The sequence below is a fragment of the Dendropsophus ebraccatus genome, chromosome 4, assembly GCF_027789765.1.
Source record: "Dendropsophus ebraccatus isolate aDenEbr1 chromosome 4, aDenEbr1.pat, whole genome shotgun sequence".
Taxonomy (NCBI): domain Eukaryota; kingdom Metazoa; phylum Chordata; class Amphibia; order Anura; family Hylidae; genus Dendropsophus; species Dendropsophus ebraccatus.
Window position 1 is genome coordinate 68,758,109 of NC_091457.1, and position 20,466 is coordinate 68,778,574.

General features: G+C 41.6%; 1 long non-coding RNA gene across 4 annotated transcripts in view; it reads right to left on the bottom strand.

The window, feature by feature from the left end:
• The window catches only part of LOC138789716 (uncharacterized), a 107,123-nt gene that overhangs the window by 18,511 nt on the left and 68,146 nt on the right, over positions 1-20,466 (bottom strand). For 3 of the 4 annotated variants that reach the window (XR_011362770.1, XR_011362769.1, XR_011362771.1), the window contains exon 4: positions 622-732. The exons of the other annotated variant lie outside the window; for it this stretch is intronic. This is a non-coding gene — a long non-coding RNA (uncharacterized lncRNA). The remainder of the gene's footprint in view (positions 1-621; positions 733-20,466) is intronic. 4 annotated transcript variants of the gene reach the window in all.

Consider the following 20,466-nt stretch of genomic DNA (forward strand, 5'->3'; position numbering starts at 1 on the left):
AAATATACTTTTCCTTCCTTTCCCTCTTTTGACCTCTGTCCTTGTCTTCCCTTTGTGTTTCTCCTTACCCTTTTTCCCTGTTTTTTTTACATATATTTTATATTTACATTATATATGGTTTTGAATGGTTGTATAACCTATGGCACTGAGCTCACTTTGTCTTCACGTTTGCTTTAATATGTTATGGTATTCTTTCTCTACAACACTGCTCTTGAAAAGATGAGCTGTATTTGTATTGTGCCAGAATGTTTTTCCGATATTGTCATTGTTCTATATATATTTCTCAATAAAAAAGATTGAGTAAAAAAAAAAAAAAGAAAAGGATACCCTTTAGTCTGTGGCTAAATGGTGACACATGTCACCTGACAACATTGCATCCAAAACGCACGACCAGAATATTTTGTGCAATTTGCCATTTAATTATAGCTGCGACATGGCTGTTTAAGTAGAAACATACAGTAATTCTTGTGTAGCCTTCTTTAACTTCGGGATAACCCTTTAAGGGTGCATTACTAAACAACAACAAAAGCACCCACATGACTAACACACAGAAATTAACCATGGTCACCAGATTCAGCCCACAATTCTCTCAAATAAAAAAGATTGTTAACTCATACTTACCAATTTTGAGACAAGATCCTCTGATAGATACAATATTATCAGAGGGCATTAATGTTGTGTCTAGGAGAGCCAGAACATTGGGTGATGCACTTTCTCCTTCGATGCCAGGAGCTAAAAAACAACAAAACTCCACTTGGTTATCCACTACTGGGTTCTACAAATGTGGACATCATCCATGCAAAACATGTACGTTTGTGACCACATGTAGCGATTTCTCTGACACCTCCGGAAAACAAAAGTATCAGATTAAGTCCTTTTTGAACTGCAATAGCTACAATGTAGTATATATTGTTCATTGCATTCACTGTAACATACTATATGTGGGCTGCACCACACGCAAATTAAAAACGCGTGTGTGTGAACATTTACACGATATTGAACGACCTGGAGGAAGGACTTTATCGGGAGCATCCAAACATTTCATTGATGTACACCAGGGATCTACAAAGTACTTCCGTATTTTTGCCATAGAAAAAGTATACACCTCGGTTAGGGGAGGAGACATCCAGAGGGCTTTAAAGGATAAAGAAGCCTTCTGGATGTTCCGCCTGGATACCTGTTAGCCGCCGGGTATGAACATGAGAAAGGAATTACTCATATATTACTGATTATCAGTTGCTGTGTAAGAGGGTGAAAAGCATTCTTTTGCGTCATTTTGACCTGCCCTTTACATCTAATGTGAACTGCCCCCTAGTCACGGTGATTACATGATATTGAATAATGTGTTTTCCCCTGAGTCTTTGCTTAACATGATTATATGATTGTATTAGTAGAAGTAACGGAGGGAACTAACAGTAACCTTTTGTGTTGGTTTTATGAAGCTTGATGATATTAACTACACGGTCTTTTTCACTTCACGGGTGATGTTGCTCATTAGTCTGCAGGTGATGAGTGTTATCGTCATCAATGCCGCGACGCACAGGGCTGATGACGTACACCACCACACAGCAGCTATTTAGTGCAGCATAGCCCCATGAAGATTAGCCATGATTAAGGCTGCGTGTCGCAGCTGAAACGCATAGGCATCTTGTCGGGGGCATGCTGCAGTGTGTGTACGGGGACAAAGGTTTTGAATAAATCCAATTTTGCAACCACTTGCTGGAAGCTGGACTCAGAGTTTTGTTGGATGCGTTCACACCTACATGATCCGCAGAAGATTTGATAATGTAGATTTGATGCTGTGTTCAGTTATTTAAATGAAATCTGCTGCGGATCCGCACAGAAAATAAGCTGCGGATCCGGTAAGTGTGAACGTATCCTAAAGCAGTGCTTCTCAATTCAGGTCATGTTCTGGGGGATATCCCATACAAAGAACACCTGTGATAATTAGAGATGAGCGAACCTCGAGCATGCTCGAGTCGATCCGAACCCGAACTTTCTGCATTTGATTAGCGGTGGCTGCTGAACTTGGATAAAGCCCTAAGGGTATGTGGAAATCATGGATACAGCCAATGACTATATCCATGTTTTCCAGACAACCTTAGAGTTTTATCCAAGTTCAGCAGCCCCCGCTAATCAAATACCGAACGTTCGGGTTCGGATCGACTCGACCCTAAACCCGGTTTGCTCTTTTCTAGTGATAATACCTGATGCACTGAGTATAATTATATCACCTGTGAAATACTAAGGAAATCCTCAAAACATGACCTGTTGGTGGTCCATGAGGAGTGGGATTGAGAAGCACTGCTGCAAAGAGTTTTTTCATGTGGCAAGATTTATTCTTTCATTGTGTCTTATTTTAATACTTGTATTTGGCCGAGTATCAAATTTACAGAGCTCCTACCTTAAGATGTAATGTGGAGGAAGTCAAGTACAGGGAGTAACCCACAGCTGCCACAAGCACTTATGGAAGTTGCCACCTTTGAAGCCCTTGGTCTGGCATCTAGGGAGGACCTACTCTTTGGTTAAGCATCTACTTGGGGTGCGATTGGTCTTTTAGCTGTGACCTCTCCCTACAGGAAATAAACACTCTGTATCTGGGCTTGATCAGGATAAATGCTCCAAAGAAAAAACTAATTTACTTCCATAAAACCTGCAAACAAATTAACAACCATATAATATGAGGTAGAGAGGGAGAGAGACTCAGGGGACTTCAACTATGTCTCCTAATCTCCCTTCCGTTGACTTGTGAAACACGTGCATTTGCCTGAGATTATTAATGCATCTGCTCGCTTTCACACAATGAATCACATTAGCCTCCCCTCTGCCCTCGGATTTCATTAGGAATTTGGCTTTGTATCAGAAATCTGCAATGGCTGCGCCTCTGTGCAGGACCCCATAACTTTCACAGGCCCTCTGCAGCTAACAGACAGTTTATTGATTTCTATTTTTAGGGAATAAAAGAAGTTGAATGGCATTAGGCTGGTATGAAATGAAGGTCATTTTGAGTAAAGATCGTAAAGATGAACTCTGTATCTTGTGTAACACTAAATAAACATGATAATGTATCCCTGCATGATGGAAAGGGTATGGAGCACATAGGAGCATGCAGCTATTAAGCAGGTCTACAGTACACCCGGATGTGTGAGGCAGGCAGTTTCACTGGCGTCAACACCTCGTCCCCCATGGGTCCTTAACAGGAATGGCAACTTAGTCAACAGCGCTACTTCCTGATAAAGAATTTAAAGGGCTGCATAGTGGAAATCTGTAGCATGTTAAAGTAGTATGGAAGCAATCCTACACCAGTCAGTGGTTTCTGTTATGTCATCCATTATACATGCAAAGTTTACATATATATACACTTTTATATGTTTTCCTTTATCCCATTAGCCATTATGTTCTACATATACATCGGATATATAATGATAAAACACTTGAAATTATATTTTCTGATAATAAAACCTTGTTTTATTAATTAGATTTGAAATGATATTAATTTAGAATAATAGTAATGTTTTCAGTCATCCCTATGTGTCCTAATCTTCTATGTTTAATAGAAAGCTGAATTGTTACAGCTATTTTTTTTATCTACTTTTATCTTTTAACAATTCCAAAATAATATAAAAATCATTTATTTAAAGTAAAATTCGATTCTAAATCATGTAGCATCTTATTTCATTCTGCATTCCGTGACCAAATTAGGTTTATATTATAACATATACCTCATAATAAGTTTTATCTGCTATAATAGTAATACCTCACTATGCATTCTCTTTTTGCTTTGCATAAAGCAACATCACTCACATATTTTCTTGAAGATTTTATGCCAGCTATTTTCTCTATTTTTGTTTTTATTTTTGATGATTACACTTTTTAGCATCTGATCGGCTGCACATTGCCAGCTCTGTTGGCTTGTATTTCCCAGGCAGTTCTTGGCAGCTGTTTGGAAGCTGTAATATAATCAGATGTACAGTGCTACTCTGTTTCCTCTGCAGGAAAGCATGTGCACTGGAAATACTGTCAGTCTTGGGAGATGGGACGTTGTTTCATTACTGTCTTATTGTATGCAGCATCTTTCAGTGGGTAACAGGGTTACTTTGAATGGGTATATGTAAATGTATATGTCATATTGTGTGCTCTATGCCCTTATGTGATAAAGTACATGAAACCTGTTATAACTTTTTTTTCCCCAAACAATGCTTGTAACCAGTCCCAATATTTGTGCCAATTTTCCAGCACTTTATGGTACAGTCCATTGACAATTGGCCATTGGTGGTCATATCACTTCTAGTTAAGATGCACCTTTGCAAATTTAAACCCATTACCAAGAAATATAAGAAGCTGTCAATCACAGTGATGCATTCAGAATATTGATCATCATTTTCCTATTGATTTCAGGCATTTTCCAGATTAGCCTAGTGTCTTCTAGAATGTGATTCCTTATTGCAGGATGCATTTAACCATTGTGGAATAGTGAATAAATTATATTAGCTGACAGGGCTATGTAAATGCACAAGTTATGTATATATAAGGTGCTCTTTAAAAAAATTTTCTATATTTCTATATTTCTAAATTTCTATATTGCCCTCCTTTAAACGCTTTTGTTTGTTGGTCTATGGGGCTGTGTGAGGTGTCATTTTTTGCGATATGGTCTGTTCTTTCAATCTGTACCTTGCTTGCATTTATGCAACTTTTTGATCAATTTTTATTACAATTTTTCTGGATTTGATGTGACAAAAAAAATCAGCAATTTTGCACTTTGGTAAGTTTTTCGCATTTACGCTGTTTAGCGTGAGAGATCAGGAATTAGATAATTTAATAGTTTGGATGATTACGTACATGGCGATACCAAATGTGTTTATTTATAAAATGAGAAAAGGGGGTAATTTTTATTAGGGGAGGAGATTTTTTATTAATTTATAAAAAAAATTTACACAGTAACTATAAGTCCCCCTGAGGGACTTTTATATACACAGCACTGATCTCTCATAGATAGAGATTAAGGCAGTGTATATAATACAGCACTGATCTCTCATAGATAGAGATTAAGGCGGTGTATACAATACAGCACTGATCGACCAGATCTGTTGATTACCAAGCTGGGAATATCGTTATTCCGACACTGAGGCCCGGCCGAGTAAGTTGAATGGACTGCTCCTCAGCGATTGCATGGGAAGGGGGAGGGGGTCCATAGGATTTGCAAGAAAAAGACATCTTTTGTCTACATTGATACTGTTTAAAGTCACAAGTTCAGGTCTAACCTGCAATTAAGGCATGGCCGGAAGTTCCGCGGGCAAGAAGACCCTAAGTTAGAGATTAAAGAAACTTGCGTACACTAATATAAATACAGTACCCTATGCAGTGTATAGAGCTGCCCTTTCATATTGACTATGTGTTTATTAGGCATTCATGGGCAAATAGATTAATGTATTTATTAGGTAATGTATTGGCAAATAGAGATATAATAAAACATAATAATGAAAATACAAAAGAATAGCACTTTAACTTTTTCGATCTATGAACACTACCACGGGGAAAAAAAGGGTATTCTTGTTAGGAATGTGTGCTGGCGCTTCTCGATTCAGGCTGTGTGGCCGAGAAGATGCAGAGTTGGTGTTAGGATCCGGACAGCAGGACAAGACAAGACAGTGAGCCCTAAGCTCAGCCCCGCCCACTGTCCTCTACCTACTTGCCACAATCCGCCCTAAGATGGCGGCGAGCAACTGGGCAGCAGTCCCTGCACTGGATAGGTGGGACACAATGACAAGACAGACAGACAAAACACAATGAAGAATAGTCGACAGTCCGGGTCACAACAATCGGGCAGCAAAAGTACAAAATCACAATCCAATAAGCAGAGTCAAAAAACAAGCAATATGGTCAGGGGCAGGCGGCTAGCAAGGAAGGTCAGAACACAAGGCAGAAGGGTCAGAGAAACAACAGATAATAGCAAAAACTCAAGCAGGCAGAGACTAAGTCAATAACCAGCAATGATATCCCAGGCTGAGGAGGTTATATAGGAGGCCAGGGTTCTGATCCAGAACATAATTGGACCATCCCCCTGATCTCCAAGCACAGACACCTGAGAACAAAACAGATCCACTGGCAGGAAGACCTGTCAGTCACAGCAGAACCAAAACACAGATTAACCCTGACATGGCCAGACAGTACTCAGCAGGTGAAGTCGGGTGTGTCTCCCAAAGAGAGCAAATAAACCAGTGTTCAGACACAGCAAAACAAAACACAGAACAGAATAAGAGAATATCAGCGCCTTCTCGGCCGCACAGCACGAGCAGAGGGACGCATAACGCTCCGCAAAGATACCATCCTGACAGTTGGTGTTTCTGTGCAGTTCCAGAACCCTGTCTGAACACAGGTCTATTTTAGGTTTGTTTAGCCCCACCCGTCATGCTTGTTATGCCTTGGCAGCTGTAGGGTTAAGCTGCTGCTCTGCAGGTGAGCTCTGTGGGGAATCAGGCTGGTCCAATCAGCTGCTGTACTGAGTCCCTGATCCTGCATAAATAGTATGTAAGCCCAGCAGACAGTGCTGGCTATTAGTTTTCTTTGCTAGGCTAGCTTGCTGTGACTTATAGTACTTTCACCTTTTGCTCATTTTCTGGACCTTTACTTTTTTTCTTGACTTCCCAGTTTCGCTGCCTGCCTTGACTATCAGACTGCCTCCGTTTTTTTGTACCTTTGTTGCCCGCCGTTATTGACCCGGACTGTTCACCACGCTTTATTGTGTTTGTCTGTCCGTGTTTTGTGTTCCACTTACACCAGAGCAGGGACCGCCATTGTGGTTGTCCGCAGCTGTCTAGGGCTGACCGAGGCTAGTAGGCACGGAGAGACGGTAGGAACAGCCAGGGCTATATCTGTCTGACTGCCCTTGCTATACCTGGTGCTAACAATTCTATTATAGAATTAGTTTCTCTTGCTTTTTACCCACAACATTAATTAAATAAAAATGTACAAAAAGGTTTCACATGTTTTTTGTTGAAGAAAATAAAAATTTTAAAAAGAGAGAAATGAAAATCCTTCTGGACCCAAATGTCAAAACTACCTGGATGCTAAGAGGTTAATGTGAATCCTTTAATAAGCCTTGATCATTAAGTTCAGTCTCTGAATTATAAAGGAAAGTTTTTATAATATATAATATTTCGTAAAGCTGCTGTCTGCTGTTATAAGTGCAGGAGAATTTCTAGAATAGATGTAAATTTCCAGAGGCAGAATGAACCACTCTTACCCATTCTTAAGCAGCATTTCCGCTTCAAGCTAGACCAGGTGAAATCAGTGAATCAGATTTGTAACAGTCAATGCCAGCCTCCTAAAATTGATGGAACCAAAAGCAAAAATGCTGCATTTGTAAGTTTCATCCCCCCATTTCTGCTGAATGCAGCTGCGCAGATCTCCCCAAGCAGAAAGATCCGATATGGTCTCAGTGTTCAGCCTGAGAGACGAGCTGGGGAGGCAGAGCTGAAACCCAATGTGTAATCCAGCTTAAAGACTCCCTGTAGGCGTCATTTAGGGAATGCTCACATTTATTTTATTTTTAGTTTTTTCTCTCCTAATTCTGCCAAGCAGCGTGCAGGTTAAGAAGATCACCCTACAAATGCTGCAGATGCAGATTACGCTTTTGGCAGTCAGTAGCTGCTATTGAAATGAAGACCCACAGAAGAGTCATGCCAAAGATCTCTAAAATATTTCTATACAAATGGACGTATATGTTGTTGAGGAACAGCATCTTAACATAAAAATATTCATTCTCAGACTACACTGCTTAGGGATATTCAGCTTGCAGGTGAAATGTATGAAAAATGTAAAAAGCCAACGCCACAGTGATATTATGAAAATAGGAGAAAAGTCTGCACCAGTGGTGGGTATAAACCATCAAAAAATGTCAATGTCTCAAGAACTTGTCATGTGTCAATTACAGGTTTAGGTCCCGGACGGCGGGATTTCGAATGGAGTTCACAGCGGGGTTTCCACTCGGAATGTCCGCCTGTTTTATTCAGTGTGAATGGGCCCTGAAAATAACCTCTCATGCAGTTTACAAGTCGACTTATTGTCTGCTGAGACATGACATCCCACTCTTCAAGCCTCTACAGTTACAAGCCTCTACACGGCGGCTGGGATTCCATTACAATCAATACAATGTATTTTTTCATTTAATAACGGCCGATGTTACAACGGCCGTTATTAAATGGAAAAATATGTTGTGTGAACTTAGACTTAAGGGGTAGTGCGGCGCTCAGAAATTATTCACAGAATAACACACATTACAAAGTTATACAACTTTGTAATGTATGTTATGTTAGTGAATCGCCCCCTTCCCCGTTTTTCCCCCCACCCACACCAGACCCGGAAGTGTAGTGCTCTATACATACCTGCTTCTTGCCTACCCCCGTCCGCCATCTTGTGCCAATGATGTCATCTTCGGCCGGCCGAACCGCTCCGACCGTCCCTAGTGCCGGCCGCCCTCTGTCGCGTCATCAGCTGCTTAGCCGCAATTGGCTGAGCACAGTTATACTCAGCCAATCGGGGCTGAGTAGCTGATGACGCGGCAGAGGACGACCGGCACTAGGGACGGTCGGAGCGGTTCGGCCGGCCGAAGATGACATCATTGGCACAAGATGGCGGACGGGGGTAGGCAAGAAGCAGGTATGTATAGAGCACTACACTTCTGGGTCTGGTGTGGGTGGGGGGAAACACGGGGAAGGGGGCGATTCACTAACATAACATACATTACAAAGTTGTATAACTTTGTAATGTGTGTTATTTAGTGAATAATTGTTTAGCACCGCACTACACCTTTAAAGTGATACTGTAAACCCCCCTTACTCTCACTTCATTTTAACAGTAGAGAATGTCACCTAGATGGGGCTTAAAGAAACACCCCTGAAGAAGTGTAAGATGTGGACAGAACGCATGGGGTTCTATGTACCCTGTCTGGTAACACCTTATGCATTTTACAGCATTTTGCAATATATATGTTTACATATTAGCACATGGCACTTTTCTATACGTGGTCTAGCAGGTAAAATCCCATACTACATTGCGCTATTTTGCACTGCATAGGCATATCACCTTCCATATTTTGTGTGGACAGGGCAGGGGTTGCTATTACCTCTAGGAACCCCCGAGTGAGGGTTAATTTTAAATGTTTTTATGGGATTGTACATATATAAATGTAATTCTATATATTTGGATTTGTTTAAAGATGATTAAAAGGTTTGTTATTTTGTAAGATTTGCATTAAAACATCTCAGGTCTTCTAGTACTTATCAGCTGCTGTATGTCCTGCAGGATGCTGCAGGAAGTGGTGTATTCTCTCCAGCCTGACACAGTGCTCTCTGCTGCCACCTCTGTCCATGTCAGGAACTGTCCAGAGCAGTAGCAAATCCCCATAGAAAACCTCTCCTGCTCTTCAGACTGGAAAGAATACACCACTTCCTGCAGGACATACAGCAGCTGATAAGTACTGGAAGACCTGAGATGTTTTAATAGAAGCAAATTATTGCCACTTAATTGCACCACTTGATATGAAAAAAGGTGACCAACTCCTTTAAATAAAGGATTGTTATTTGGTGTGCTAGTTGGTTTCCTATGTACTTTTTTGGAACATATTACCTAGGTGGGGCTTCACGGCCATGAAGCCCCACCTTGGTGATGCTGTCCACCAATGATATGAAGCGATTAAGGAACATGAAGGACATACAGACAACAAGTTTTATGCAGGTATATATCAAATGTATAACGGAAGTATGCGATCCCCAAGGATATGGTATGTATGGTAAAGGTGTCCCCACTTATGTATATCAAACAGGAAAGAGTTGCATCAATAGCTCACAAGTGGTAGACTCGACACTAGATAATGTAGTGTAGTATAAGTTTTATTTAGATAGACAAAAAGAAAGAAGTGCTTCATATATACAGTGAGAAGTAGCTTTTCAAGAAAGCATAAATAGTATTCATGTTGAGTAAACAGATATGCAATACAATAGTTAGTAGGTGGGCGTATGTCCACAGTATGCGTGGCTACTTTACCCTACCTTACTCTAGGGGACCGCTGGGATTTAAGCATCCTTAGTCCCCAGCGGAGAATGTCCCTATTTCTTGAAGATTGGTATGATGTTTTTTGTCTGTATGGTATATGACTGTATATGGCTGTACAATCTAGGTTCAAACCAGCATAGGTTTATGATAGGTATTAGGAATTAGGACAGTAGTTATTTAGTTATTCCACAGGTCATCCGACGCGTTTCCCCCTTTGGGTAGGGATAACTGGGTTCATCAGGGATGCTCAGTCTGTGGATGGTCAGCCATGTGATAGATCTGTCAGCTTGATATAGTGATTGTTGCACAGGAGTCCGTTGTTAGTTACATGATGAGAGGAAAGATTCAGTATTGATGCTGTTGTCAGCCACTGGTGGTATAGATCCGGTAAATGGTAGCAAGATATTGCCCGGATCGTTAGGGTGGAGGTGCCTGTGACTAGGGTCTGTTACATTAATTCCATGATGGGGGAGATGTGGAGATGTGTATACAGAGCCCAGGCTCAGTACGTCCCTCGTTCGGATGAGGAGGGAGATGCCGCCTCATCGAGGGACGTACTGAGCCTGGGCTCTGTATACACATCTCCACATCTCCCCCATCATGGAATTAATGTAACAGACCCTAGTCACAGGCACCTCCACCCTAACGATCCGGGCAATATCTTGCTACCATTTACCGGATCTATACCACCAGTGGCTGACAACAGCATCAATACTGAATCTTTCCTCTCATCATGTAACTAACAACGGACTCCTGTGCAACAATCACTATATCAAGCTGACAGATCTATCACATGGCTGACCATCCACAGACTGAGCATCCCTGATGAACCCAGTTATCCCTACCCAAAGGGGGAAACGCGTCGGATGACCTGTGGAATAACTAAATAACTACTGTCCTAATTCCTAATACCTATCATAAACCTATGCTGGTTTGAACCTAGATTGTACAGCCATATACAGTCATATACCATACAGACAAAAAACATCATACCAATCATCAAGAAATAGGGACATTCTCCGCTGGGGACTAAGGATGCTTAAATCCCAGCGGTCCCCTAGAGTAAGGTAGGGTAAAGTAGCCACGCATACTGTGGACATACGCCCACCTACTAACTATTGTATTGCATATCTGTTTACTCAACATGAATACTATTTATGCTTTCTTGAAAAGCTACTTCTCACTGTATATATGAAGCACTTCTTTCTTTTTGTCTATCTAAATAAAACTTATACTACACTACATTATCTAGTGTCGAGTCTACCACTTGTGAGCTATTGATGCAACTCTTTCCTATATATCAAATGTGCAGCATCTAAGCTTCTTGATGGTGCGGAGAACCGCACATAGAGGGGGGCGGGGGTGACAATATTACTTTAAGTAACTCATTGTCTCCCAACCTCTAGTAGTGAGCTTTAAGACTGAGTCTAAGATGCTATTTAGGTATTAATACTTCATGTGAATCAATACGTCCATTTGTTGCTATAGGTGTATGTTTTACTTTTGCATGGCCACAAACCTTACATTTACAGCACACTGTGGGATATGCTGTCACTTGATAAATAAGTCATGATGATGATAATAATTCCTCTGTGCAGATCAGACGTTCTATTTTTTTAATTGTTAATTGGAGATTGTATTATTTTAGTGTTAATTAGAGGCATGTAACATTGCGTTTAGCATGGGTATACATGAACCTTACTTTTTAATGGAATTTAAGGCTCCGCATTCCACCAGAGACCAAGACAATTTTCAAACAGCATTTACACACATCTTCAACAAAATGCAATACTGCTGTACCCACTGGGGATCCTAATAGGAACAGTTTTCCTGTCTTATATTAGCATTATGTTCCATTAAGTTTATACAGAATGTAGTACGGTTAATATATCTGTGCATTAAAGTGCTTGCCCTCATTTAACCATTAAATAACTTAGAGTTTATGGAATCAGTTTAAATGTATGCAAATTTTTGTATATTTAAGCAAATTTGCCACCAGGACCGGCTGCTATTAACACTCCAGGCAAATATGTTCACACTGTGTTACTATGTCTAGTACAGGACATGCATGGGGCAAAGAATGACACTGTGATTCAAAGAGCGCCATCCTTGTGCCATGCATCTTTCCCACTTGCTCTGCTAAGGATAATAGGGTTTCAGTTTTTACCTACACTGTTTTTTTTTTTAAAGGGAAACCATGTTAACCTGCTGATATGGGCCAATAGGGCATGACACAGTGGTTATAACATGTTACTGTTACTTTGTGCCCTCTATGCACTGTTTTTCTGTAAAAATCCATTTTTAATAATATGCAAAACAGGCCTTTTGTACACTGTAGGTGTTATGTTACCCCTTGGTGTACTAATCTGTGGCCCACCCCTATAACACCACCTTCTGATGAATATTTATCACAGTGACACAGTGACTATGCAGTGACTAAACACATGTCAGCTCTGAAGTCATGTGCATGAGCAATGAACAATCCAGGGCAACAAAAGAACTAAGGAGTTAACTGAGCTGAACCAAACTAAGTGGAAAGTTTACCCCTTGCCAGGGGCGTAGCTAAAGGCTGATGGGCCCTGGTGCAAAATGTTAGCTTGGGGCCCCCCATCTCACCCGATCAGGCAAAGTCCTATCTAACGTTATATCCAATTACTCTAATGTGCCACCATGTTCTAATGCCCTGTCACTGCCTCCACCTCATGTACTGCACTACTGCCCCCTATAGATAATGGACTGTACTGTGTCATTGTCTAATCATTGTTTTCCAATCTTTGACTCTACAGCTGAAAAACTACAACTCTCATCATGAACTGCCAGTTGGAAACGATGGGGGTTGTAGTGCTGCAACCTGAAGAGCCACATGCTGCAAAACTACAACTCCCATTATAAACTGTCAGCAGGGCACGATGAAGTTTGAACTTCTGCAACCTGGAGAAGTCACCTGATATCACCTGCAGTCCTATGTAACACCACAGATAACAGTGATATCCCTCTGAGTACAGATAATGTAGTAGTCATCTGCAGTCCTATGTAACACCACAGATAACGCAGTGATATCTCTGAGTACAGATAATGTAGTAGATGTCACCTGCAGTCCTATGTAACACCACAGATAACACAGTGATATCTCTGAGTACAGATCATGTAGTAGATGTCCCCTGCAGTCCTATGTAACACCACAGATAACACAGTGATATCTCTGAGTACAGATAATGTAGATGCAGCACAAGCTGGAGCTCAACGCGGTAAAGACACGGCCATAGGACATAGCTTGGGCCGCCAAGGCAGATGTCTGGAGGAGGGGGCGCTGGTACTTGCTGTCATCTGATTAGGTAAGAGGCCCAATCAGATGACAGCATGTGCCAGCGGGCGCAGCGGGACAGATTAGCGCAGTGCTTCCCAACCTTTTCCACCTCGGGGCACCCCTACTAAATGATGTTCTACAAAATAAGAAAACCGTCATACAGTGACTCACCGGTGACGTCTTCTTTGATCTGAGGCATCACTTTCCCTTTTCCTCTTCATTCGGCCCAGTCCTCCAAGATGATTCCTTCCAGATACGTTTCATCCCCTTAGAACCTGCGAGACAAACAATTTAGGCTCCGCACATTTCTAGCAACTTCCTTCCCTTTCTTCCTCCTGTAGGCTCCCATAGTAACTGCGCTGTTTGGTGTAATGTGCAGTAAAGTGAGTAGGAATGTGGGATGCCCCCTGTATGTAGGATCCCCTGCTGTGCCCCCTGTATGTAGGATTCCCTGCTGTGCCCCCATGAGCTAATAATGCCCCCAGAGGTGCCCCCATACAATAATAATACCCCCAGAGGTGGCCCCCATGAGCTAATTATGCCCCCAGAGGTGCCCCCATGAACAAATAATGGCCCCAGAGGTGCCCTCATGAGTTAATAATGCCCCCAGAGGTGCCCTCATGAGCTAATAATGCCCCCAGAGGTGCCCCCATGGACTAATAATGCCCCCAGAGGTGCCCCCATGAACTAATAATGCCCCCAGAGGTGCCCCCATCAACTAATAATGCCCCCAGAGGTGCCCCCATGAGCTAATAATGCCCCCAGAGGTGCCCCCATGAGCTAATAATGCCCCCAGAGGTGGCCCCCATGAACTAATAATGCCCCCAGAGGTGCCCCATGAACTAATAATGCCTCCAGAGGTGCCCCCATGAATTAATAATGCCCCCAGAGTTGCCCCCTATGAACTAATAACGCCCCCAGAGGTGCCCCCATGAGCTAATAGTGCCCCCAGAGGTGCCCCCATGAACTAATAATGCCCCCAAAGGTGCCCCCATGAGCTAATAGTGCCCCCAGAGGTGCCCCCATGAACTAATAATGCCCCCAGAGGTGCCTCCATGAGCTAATAGTGCCCCCAGAGGTGCCCCCATGAACTAATAATGCCCCCAGAGGTGCCCCCATATACTAATAATGCCCCCAGAGGTGCCCCCATGAGCTAATAATGCCCCCAGAGTTGCCCCCATCAACTAATAATGTCCCCAGAGGTGCCCCCATGAGCTAATAATGCCCCCAGAGGTGCCCCCATGAGCTAATAATGCCCCCAGAGGTGGCCCCCATGAACTAATAACGCCCACAGAGTTGCCCCCATGAACTAATAATGCCCCCAGAGGTGCCCCCATACAATAATGATGCCCCCAGAGGTGCCCCCAAGAACTAATAATGCCCCCAGAGGTGCCCCCATACAATAATAATGCCCCGAGAGGTGCCCTCAAGAACTAATAATGCCCCCAGAGGTGCCCCCATACAATAATAATGCCCCCAGAGGTGCCCCCATACAATAATAATGCCCCCAGAGGTGCCCCCCAAGAACTAATAATGCCCCCAGAGGTGCCCCCATACAATAATAATGCCCCCAGAGGTGCCCCCAAGAACTAATAATGCCCCCAGAGGTGCCCCCATACAATAATAATGCCCCCAGAGGTGCCCCCATATACTAATAATGCCCCCAGAGGTGCCCTCAAGAACTAATAATGCCCCCAGAGGTGCCCCATACAATAATAATGCCCCCAGAGGTGCCCCCATACAATAATAATGCCCCCAGAGGTGCCCCCCAAGAACTAATAATGCCCCCAGAGGTGCCCCCATACAATAATAATGCCCCCAGAGGTGCCCCCATACAATAATAATGCCCCCAGAGGTGCCCCCCAAGAACTAATAATGCCCCCAGAGGTGCCCCCATAAATAATAATGCCCCCAGAGGTGCCCTCAAGAACTAATAATGCCCCCAGAGGTGCCCCTAAAAAAACAAACATCCTACTCACCTAATCCGCGCTGTGGCTGCAGGCAGCAGCTCTCCTCCTCCTCTTCGGGCTCCATCTTGCGAGCCGCAGGGACGGGACTTCCGGCAGGCGTGATGACGTCACATGCGGCCGCAGCTTCTCGGGATGCTTAAAGTGACAGTGTCACAAGTGGCAAGGGGGGGCCGTGCGGGCCCCCCTAGCGTAGGGGCCCGGTCGCCATGGCGACCCCGGCGACCCTTATAGCTACGCCACTGCCCCTTGCTAACAATGAAAACACAGGGTTATTGGTTATTGAGAATCTGTGATCAAGGAACCCCTTTTCTCCTAAACTACTGTAATGTCTGGATAGGCGCAGGCACTGGTGTTCTGAATCTGTCATTTTATCTTTGTATCCAATTGCATTGCCTTGCAGTAAGCCCCCTGTCTGTACGCTGCATTTCTGGGACTCCTAAATAAAACAGCAGGACTCTTAACTCCTCCATTAGCATGCAACGCATGAACACTTTTCACACTCACAGGGGGAATGCAAGCAAGTATAAAGAAATAGTTTCGAAAGTTACGGATATGGCATAAATAATTTATTATCTATCCAGCCGGTACAATACTTTGGGTAGAGAGGGTTTGGGATGCGGTCTGCTTTGAGTTCCATACTTTAGGGTACGTTCACACTGAGGAATTGAAGAGGAAATTTTTCTGCTTGAAATTTTCTCTTCTTCAGCTCTGGTGGAATAGGCATGGAATTCAAGCAGAATTTGAGCGGAAAGTTGAAATTCAAAGCCTTTGGGATTTCTCTAGTGGAATCTGCCCCAAAAATTGATGTCGTAAATTTTCACCATGTGAACAACAAAGTGGAAATCCCATTGAAGACAATGGGACAGTGCTCTGTACATATTTTACAGGTGGAATTTCAAGCAGAATATGTGTAAAATTAAGTACGGATTCTGCCTAAAATTCGTCACCTGTTCCTCAGTGTTAACGTACCCTTAGCATTAAGAACTGCGGGAGTTTTTTTGTTTTTGTGTTGATGAATTTAGATATCGATAATTGTGTTCTTTAGTTTTCAATTATGCCAATATCTGTGGGCATCTTTTGTGGCATGAATGTTATTTGTCAATAGAATTATTTTAGAATACATAAAACATGTACATTTTAAATGGAAATGAGGATAAAACAGCAGTGCTGCCTTGTGTGTGTTTTTTTTTCCATTTAATGTCTAAATCTTTACTGCTCACTGTAAGTAACAAGTAAAAAGCTATCTATTCCGATGGGTTGATATGATTACAAAGATACCAAAGATACTGCTTATTCACAATAATGGCACATTTAATGAAAAAAAAAATTAGCTTTATTCCAGGAAGCATAACTTTTCATTTTCTGTGGCTCTTTTGGGGTACGCATAAATTATTGCTTTTTTATAGGGGAATGGAGGAATAGAATATAACAACTCTTGTGATGCGGTGTACATAATATTTTACCTTTATTATATGGATTGCTAGAATGGTAGTAATGCCATGTAAGTGTATTTTCTAGGCATTTTATAAAATGAAACCTCTTTGTGTAGAAAAATTGCTGGCAAGTTTTTTTCCCCATAATATTTCTTTCTTTATTTACTTTTTTTTTAGTCCCACTAGGGGACTAGAAACATCTGATCATTTATGTAATACTTTAGTATTTTTGTCCATCAAAAATAAACTGCTGTAGCCTCAGATATCCCCCTTTTCTCCGCCCAAGCCAATATAACTTTGCATGAATCCTATCAGTTGACATCACTGAGGTTTAAGGTACACACCTTATTGTGTGTGTGGGTGTGCTATCTTTTACTCTGTGGTCTATAATATACTTGCAGAGCTTATCTTTAATTTTTTTTGTTTTTAAATATCAGTAACATTGTCGAAATTGACTCAATACTCACTTTCCTAGAAATGTGTGGCTGGGCTCACATTGAGCATAACTCACTTTATTTTCTGGGTGATGCTGAGTGTGGTAAAGTTACAATCTTTGGGAGTGGATCAGGCTTAGGTGGCAAACCCCTTTAGCACTGTATTAAAGTAGGAACTTGTATTATTATTATTATTATTATTATTATTATTATTATTTTATTTATTTATTTGGGGGGGGGGGGAGCCCAGTGACAACCAACACCCTTTTGACCCTCATAATGTTGTCATAAAATTTTACCAGGCTTATTAAGGTCCCATATGAATACTTATATAATGGTAATGCTCTGCTCCTATGCTTCTCCATAACTAGACCGATTGGTGTTCAGCTCTGTAAACTCCTGTGGGAACTATAAAGTTAGGGCGCATTTACACAGAGGGATTAATCTGACAGATTAATCTGCCAGAAATGGATTTGAAAAGAAGAAATATCTCAGTCTTTCCTGTTCTCTGTTTAGAGTCTGTTCCTGGCTTTGGTTTCAAAGATCTGTCAGATAAATCTCTCTGTGTAAAGGCACTCTTAGTCAGATAGTTGTCAATGTGGCTTTTCAAAAACAGATCCCCAAAAGACATCTCATGTTTGTCTTGGCACCCATATGCATGGTAAGTATGCCCTAGCCACATATATACACAGACACTATCTTCATGTTGTGTCATACCACAGTCGCTTTATTCTAACCACTATTTTCTAAATCGCTCCAAATCTTATGGTGCGTTTACACAGAGAGATTTATCTGACAGATTTTTGAAGCCAAAGCCCATGAACGGACTATAAAGAGAGAACAGGTCATAAGGGAAAGACTGAGACTTCTCCTCTTCTTAAATCCATTCCTGTCTTTGGCTTCAATAATCTGTCATACAGACCTCTCTGTGTAAACACAACATTAGTTACCCAAATGTAAGCATTTGTAGAGCTTGTTATAAAAATAAAAATGTTTGATACATTGGGCTACATGGCAAATTGTGTCTAACAAAAACACAGTCACAAACTGCTACAATATAGGTACCATACAGCAAATAGATCTCACAGCATTTATAATGTGCAGGTGAAAAACATGCCAAACGCATGACGTTTCAGGTGACGTTTTGTGATTGCTTGGATTTTTCCTTTAAAACCAACATGAGATGTCTTCCATGAGTGATGTCACAGGTGGCGGAACAATGGGAAGCAGTGTCATTTTCCTAGGGGAGCTGTCATGGAGCTAATTCATTGTGGAAAGCAAGTAGGATACAATCCACTTCCTCCAGGGTGACTCGTCCTCTCCGCTCTGATGCTAGCAGGGATGTGATCCTTGTCTGTTGTCATGACCTTGTTTTATTGGATGTTCTAATAGAAGCTGAAATGGATATTGCCTATAATTATTCATTGCACAGGATCCTGTAGGTCACTCTTTGTAGCAAGATAGAGAACCTTCATTGTCTACATTGCTTAAATTACAGAACATTTTGCCAATGAGTCCTGTATTAGTGCTCAATAATGATCTTGTGGTTCCAAAAACTTCCCTTTTATCATTCATAGGCTGAGTGTAATTTAGTCAAATACAATCGAACGGTGATTATGGCTTTAACCTTTTCTGTACCAGGTCAGCATGTGCCAGTGCTCGCTGCTTATTAACCTTTTCCCTTCTTTCTTTATACTAGAAAGTGCTGAGGTTGTATAGCTTTATCGGAATGGATAATTACCATTATTTGACTGCTTTCTCTTGCTTTCATGTTTTTTTTACCTTTTTTGCATGAGATCTCTTCATAACTCATTATGATGTCTGACATTTAACCGCTTTAATACCATGCAATATCTTGGGCCATTAAAATCCATGTTTTTTTTCCACATCATCATCTTTTTTTTTTTTTTTTTTGATGGCTTATATTTTATAATGACGGCTGTTGTTTCACAAACTGCTATTATCATGAAAAAAAAGTCCATTATTTGGCCTCAAAAAAAACCACAAAAATAACGGTATGGGAACCTAGCCCAAATATGTGTTGACATTTATGTCTTGTTTGAAAGATATACAGCAATGTTGAGCCTCACCTTATCCAGTTTAGATGGGGACATGTTTGTAGTTTACAGTTGCAAGAAAAAGTATGCATACTCTTTGTCTGTACTAATTCTTAAAAAGTTTATCCAGCGCTACAAAAACATGGCCACTTTCTTCCAGAGACAGCACTACTCTTGTCTCCAGCTTGGGCGGGATTTTCTGCTCAGTTTCATTGAAGTGAATGGAGCTTAATTGCAAACCACACCTGAACTGGAGACAAGAGTTGTGTTGTCTCTGAAAGAAAGTGGCCATGTTTTTGTAGCACTGGATAACCCTTTAATAAAGAGTGGTTCAATTGTGTTGTTCTATAACTGTGATTTACATAACAGTCTAAGTTAACTAATAAAACACAAACAAAATGCTTTAATACACACTTGAACTCATTTTTGAACTCATTCTTTGCTGATCACTAGAAATGAGTGAACCGGTTCGGCCGGTATGGGATCCTGTTTAGATTTTTTCAAAAGTCCGAGTCCGGTTCGGATTATTGGAAGTCCGCTCCGAATTTATTTTTCTTGCTTTCTAAAATGGCAGCCGCCATTTTTGAAAGCAGGAAGTGTTCCGGGCACGAAAAGCACTTTTCCATGATGCCCGGAACACATCCAATCAGCAGGGATCTTGCACTAGACCACCCCCTGTGTGACGTCGGTATTTCTTTGAGAAGAGCAGTCACATGACCGCACAACGCAGTCTGCAGAGAGGAAGGAGACTGTTAGCAGTGCACAGAGCTCGTCAGTGACAAAACGCTGCTGCTGCTGTACGGACTACTGAGATATTGTACAAAAGCAAAGACCAAAAGATTATTAGGAAAGTGGAGAGGAGAAACATATAGTGATTGAGAGAGAAAAATAGAGAGTGCGAAAGATAGATAGATTAGGCATAGGAGAGTAAACGGTGCACAGAACAAAAACGTGCTCTACAGATATATAAGTACTATACTGTCACCCTTGCTAGAGTGTATATGACATAGGTGTTATCCTGAGGCACAAATATACCTCGTGCATGTGTGTAGAATAAAACTCTAAAAAAAAAGTGCTCTACAGATATTCCAAGTACAATAGTTGGATCCTTGTGAGAGTGTATATGACATACATGTTATCCTAAGACAGAAATATACCTCGTGCATGTGTGTAGAATAAAACTCTAAAAAAAAAAAGTGCTCTACAGATATG